This window comes from Dipodomys spectabilis, unplaced genomic scaffold (genome assembly GCF_019054845.1).
Source record: "Dipodomys spectabilis isolate Male_0828 unplaced genomic scaffold, ASM1905484v1 ptg000244l, whole genome shotgun sequence".
Classification (NCBI taxonomy): domain Eukaryota; kingdom Metazoa; phylum Chordata; class Mammalia; order Rodentia; family Heteromyidae; genus Dipodomys; species Dipodomys spectabilis.
In genome coordinates this window covers 38,501-44,439 of record NW_024870921.1, presented here as the reverse complement: position 1 = coordinate 44,439, position 5,939 = coordinate 38,501, and the positions used below count along the sequence as shown (strand labels likewise).

The following is a 5,939-nucleotide window of genomic DNA, read 5'->3' as shown; positions in this document are numbered from 1 at the left end:
GCATATCATTATTTTCCAAAATCAAAATAAATTAGGAACATTCCAAAGATTTTGGGTATATATTCAGGAAACTTTGAGAGGATTGAGACATAACTAAGGATGCTGAAATTATGTAATCTCTGTGGGAACATTCTTCTTATATCACTAGTGTATAAGAACAATAGAGTGGAAATTACAGCATTTGGTGATACAGCAATGAGGCACAGGATACTTGGTTTACAAATTGGTCATTACATTTGCTGATTTATGACTCCTGAGGAGCTGAAGCAGTTTAATATTTCCATGGGTAGAATAATATAACGTGGTTTGAGAAATTTGCATCAAACTGACATGGAAAAGAACAAATAAAAATATATAATTTGTCTTTAAATGGAGTATCTGGCAATGTCTCCAAGTGAAAAGGAGAAAATGGACACAGGTACAGATAAAAAATATACTATAATATGGGAGTGCGTGATATCTCATGAAGTTAATTAGGCACACCAAAGCAGAGCAGGAAACCTCTCTGAAGTAGTAGAAACGATTCCCTTCAGAAGGCTTCTGAAAAGTAATGATCAACTTTTCCAAGTATCTATTATATGTGTGCTCATCATGCGTGGTATATGACAAAAAGTGCTCATGTAAGAATAGTGACCTTAGGACTCTTAGGACTCTTGTGTTTCTGTCAATTTAATCAAACTATAGTATACTATCCAACTCCTTCTGACACCTAAATGAACTACAATTCATTTCAATTATACTAACATTCAGTACACTTGATTTCTACTTGGAAATTTTCCTGTTATTCCTCAGCATGCATACTGCTCCAGATTCACATTCATTATATAAAAAGAGCAGTGTTTACTCTGCCTTCCATTGAGTTCAAGTAGGCTACTATATACAAGATACTTTTTCTAACAACATATTTAAGTACAAGTAATCGAGATAAGTTTAGAAACAAGATATGAAGGAATTAAGTACTTAGAACGAGGGAGTAGACTTTAACTGGAAGTTGTATTCTAGAAGGTGACATTTAAACATTTATGAATATTTACAATTTGAACAATGAACATTCGGTCAAAATGTGCACACAAGCCTAGAAACGGGGACAATAATTTAATGAACATTTTCCTTCATGGCAACACCATACTGAGAATGACAGGAAACTCTATGACACTGTCAAAAACTATTCTCACTAATCACAGTATTCTGAGGTAAACATCCATGAATTGATTGATGATAAAGAAATGATGGTGCCTCTAAAATGGAGGTGTGCATATAATTCTCAATGACTCTACTGACATTCAGATTCTTGTAGTTTTGTTCCTGAACAAGACGTAGTATAGAGTCACAAAGTGTTTTTATTGATAATTCTTCTACTCATGATATATAGCTTCCTATTTTCCTGCAATGTACACTTTTGGAAAAAAATGTAGAAATTATAAGAAAGAAGTTTATTTTTTTCATTTCTATTGATAAATTGACCCAAAAAAAATGTCTGCTGAAGAAAGATATTTGGAAATGCATCAATGCATTTATTTGAAATAAAATCATATATATATTTGTTTCTTGTCCCACTCTAAAATGCATAGAATGATAGAATCTTCCCTGACTCCCTTTCTTCTTGATATGTCATCCTTTTTTGTGTTGGCATATTTTGTTAATATTCAATAAACAATTTCCATTCTTTCTTTATGATTTAATTACTATGTTCACAAATATTTCAGAGTATTGGCCCTGATGACTGTGACCTCTAATTAAGCAAAAAGAAAAAAAAAGAAGAATCTCTTTTAGAAATGAATAGGAAAATAAAGTCACTTAAAAATAAAATTAATATTGTTATACTTAACCTAATACTTCCTTTACTCCATTACTCCTCTAAAGGAATTTAAGCTGTGGTAGTCATTGTTGTTAATTAGTTGTTACTATATTTCAACAATGTGTGAATCTAAAATTAGGTTTGCCTCTTAGGCTACTTTTCTTTTTTTAGGACAGTGTTAGAAAGCAACTATCACATTGTACAGTCTTCTGTTTACTGACTTGTGTCCTCACTCTAATATATTATATTTGATATTATATATTGAATAATATATTATAATATATATTAATTATATATCTAATATATTATATTTCAAAATAGCCACTACCCAGTTAAACTCACCAAATAGATGAAATTAGATATCCCAAGGGTCCTTTAACTAGTTTTAAAAGTCATTTCTGGACACAGATTAATCTTCTGTTTTTTTTAAGTCTCTGCTCAAATATTTCTATAGCAATTACAGTAGAATCACGTTTTTAAATTAAGACATCATATTAGATTCTATTGGAAACAAAGATATATACATAAAGTGAATTTCCTAAGGTTCTAATGTATTTATGGCTCTGAGGGTTTTATATATAAAGATCCGTGACTCTGATTTACAAGAACAGTCTAAGTTTAGTGAGCTAACAAATTCTTTAAATGCATGTTTTCTCAACTCTAGCACACAATGAGCAAATAAAAACAAAACCCAAAAGGGAAAACTCAAAGGGACTTCTTCGTTGTGCCTAGCAGACAGTGATTGGCTTAAACCCAATGACTAGAATGGAGCATTTAAATGGCATATTAGAATATCCCTTCTATGGCAGAAAATTTATTGACAGTTCCTTTATCTTGTGAATCTTTCATTTTATGTAAAAATTGAGTTCTTAAAAAATGTAAGTGTAACAGAAAAGCAGAGTAATTGCTTTTTCTTATTATATTTTCTCATTAAAAATTTGTTTTATAAAAAGCAAAAAAAAGAAGAATATCTGAAAGGAGAATTTGAAACACTAGTATAGATACATTCAAATTCCTGCCTATGAATCTATAATAAGAAAAAGCAATTACTCTGCTTTTCTGTTACACTTACATTTTTTCATTCATTGTAGATTTCATTATTTCTTACTGCAATGAATGAAACAATGTTTTTGTCCCTTAGTCAATTGGTTTTGGACCAATCAGACTTGAATTCACATAAGAGAATTTCACGACTTCAAACAGCATCCAGAGTTACTAAAACTTTAGGGCCTATTGAATATTGACACTGTCATTTGGCAATTCTCGTCAACAGACCTGTCTATTGATTGTCAATCTCCATACATTTTTTGGAGTCCAAACTATATGTTCATACTTATTTTATATTTGTGGCTATGAGAAATACACATTGAAAAATTTCTTCCTTTTTTATTACTACACATAAAATGGAAGAGAATGAAAGAGTGTTATATGCCCATAAGAAATGAATAATCAGAGGAGGCTGTGTCTGGCTCCCGCTCTCACAGCCATTGCAATACATTGAGCTCCACAGAGACAGCGCAGGGGCAAGTGAGAGCCGGACGGGCACTGAGCGACTTTGTGCCTCACGGAGGAAAAACTAAACATGGGCAAAGGAGATCCTAAGAAGCCGAGAGGCAAAATGTCATCATATGCATTCTTTGTGCAAACTTGCCGGGAGGAGCACAAGAAACATCCGGATGCTTCCATCAACTTCTCAGAGTTTGATAAGAAGTGTTCAGAGAGGTGGAAGACTATGTCTGCTAAAGAGAAAGGGAAATTTGAAGATATGTCCAAGGCAGACAAGGCCTGTTATGAAAGAGAAATGAAAACCTACATCCCTCCTAAAGGGGAAACAAAAAAGAAGTTCAAGGATCCCAATGCACCCAAGAGGCCTCCTTCGGCTTTCTTCTTGTTCTGTTCTGAGTATCGCCCTAAAATCAAAGGGGAACATCCTGGCCTGTCTATTGGTGATGTTGCAAAAACAACTGGGAGAGATGTGGAACAACACTGCTGCAGATGACTAGCAGCCTTATGAAAAGAAGGCTGCGAAGCTGAAGGAAAAATATGAAAAGGATATTGCTGCCTACCGAGCTAAAGGAAAGCCTGATGCAGCAAAAAAAAGGAGTTGTGAAGGCTGAAAAGAGCAAGAAGAAGAAGGAAGAGGAGGAAGATGAGGAAGATGAAGAGGATGAAGAAGAGGAGGAAGATGACGAGGATGAGGATGAAGATGAAGAGGATAATGATGAATAAGTTGGTTCTAGCACAGTTTTTTTTCTTGTCTATAAAGCATTTAACAACCCTGTACACAACTGACTCCTTTTAAAGAAAAAAATTTGAAATTTATGGCTGTGTAACACTTGTTTTTAAACTGTACAGTGTCTTTTTTTGTATAGCTTACACACTACCTAATGTGTCTTTAGATAGCCCTGTCCTGGTGGTATTTTCAATAGCCACTAACCTTGCCTGATATGGTATGGGGATTGTAATTGGCATGGAAATTTAAAGCAGGTTCTTGTTGGTGCACAGCACAAATTAGTTATATATGGGGATGGTAGTTTTTTCATCTTCAGTTGTCTGATGCAGCTTATACGAAATAATTGTTCTGTTAACTGAATACCACTCTGTAATTGCAAAAAAAAAAAAGTTGCAGCTGTTTTGTTGACATTCTGAATGCTTCTAAGTAAATACAATTTCTTTTATTAAAAAAAGATATGAATAATCAGAAGAAATATAAAATATCCATTTGGAGAGTTTGCAGAATACAGAAAATTGCACCAAGGAACAAGTATTCCAAATACTACCATAATTATCATAAAATTTTTTACATGAAAGTATAGTAGAAGGATATTAAATCCTGTCACGTAATCTGTGCCATTATTATCTGTTTCAGTTGACACTAGCTTGAGTTGGTCTGAGAGTCCTGGTGTCAGGAACAAAAATTGCGCATTTTTTGCCCTATAACAATAACAAAGACCTCTGTCAAGGGAGACAGTCTAAAAGGTGACAAGTTTTGGTTAAAAACTCAACTAGTGAGGATGATTTCTTCCTTCTTATGGAAGAGCTCTGCTTTACTTTCAGGACTCTGATTTGCTTTATGAGATATCAACCAAGATATACCATATTTTTCCACCTTCCGCTTTTGGATATTTCTAGATTATGCAATAATGAACATATATTTTCATTTTGTCTCAATTTTCCATGTCTTTTTCCATGCTTTCCTCATATTTTCTCAAAATTGAAAGTTTCGTCGTGCAGCAGCATCAGCATGCTCTGTTCCTATCAGTTTAGAACACTACATTATCAAGCAACTTTAAATACAAAAGTCACTGATATTCCTGTCATCGTTTTGAACACACAAATATTCATATTTCTTACTTTTATGGTTCAGAATCACTGCACATGTGTATTAGGAATTTTTGATTCCATTTAACATAGAGTTCTAAGAACTGTTTCCACTGTTACTGTTCCCAAATTTTCTTTTTGTTCCTTGAAAAATTTCCATTAAGATATTCTTGTGCAAAATTTCGTCGCTGAGTGTTGGTGCCTGAAACCTCCAATCCTAGTTACATAGGTGGCTGAGACTGTAGGATGCTTGGCCAAATCCACCAAGGGAATTAAAGTATTTTAAAATCTTCTCTGCAATTAACCATTAGAACACCAGAAACATTACAGTGGTTAAAATTAATAGAAATGAACAAAAGATTTAGAGATATAGAAAGGGCCATGAGTTCACACAAAATGACATATCCAAATTTTTTTCTAGGATTTATCAGCATTTGCCAGTTGCAAAAACAGGAATAATAAAAGATGACATTAACTGCTAACCGTTATCACACATCAGTAAATATTTGAGAAAATGTGTTTCCAACAATTTGAGATATGATTGTGAATTAATTCCTTCTGTAACATGTTATCAAGGGAAGGTCTAAAGAATATGGTGATACATTCTAGACGTGGAAATATATGAAAAGTAACTGCCATAATATATCTATTTTGTTCAATTTACTATAATTTAAAAATCTATAATTAGAACTTCATACATTTTGATGTTTTTAAATATTCTAATTCCTTAGTAGCTTTCAGAAAATCCCCGAGGGATTAGCGATGTTTCAGAACAGAGTTTTACATCCACAATCTGATATCATTTTTCTCATGTCATATT

At 33.2% G+C, this 5,939-nt stretch overlaps 1 pseudogene; it reads left to right on the top strand.

The window, feature by feature from the left end:
• The first annotated feature begins 3,336 nt into the window (after positions 1 to 3,336).
• LOC122124777 lies at positions 3,337 to 4,066 on the top strand (annotated as a pseudogene).
• Positions 4,067 to 5,939: the final 1,873 nt, after the last annotated feature.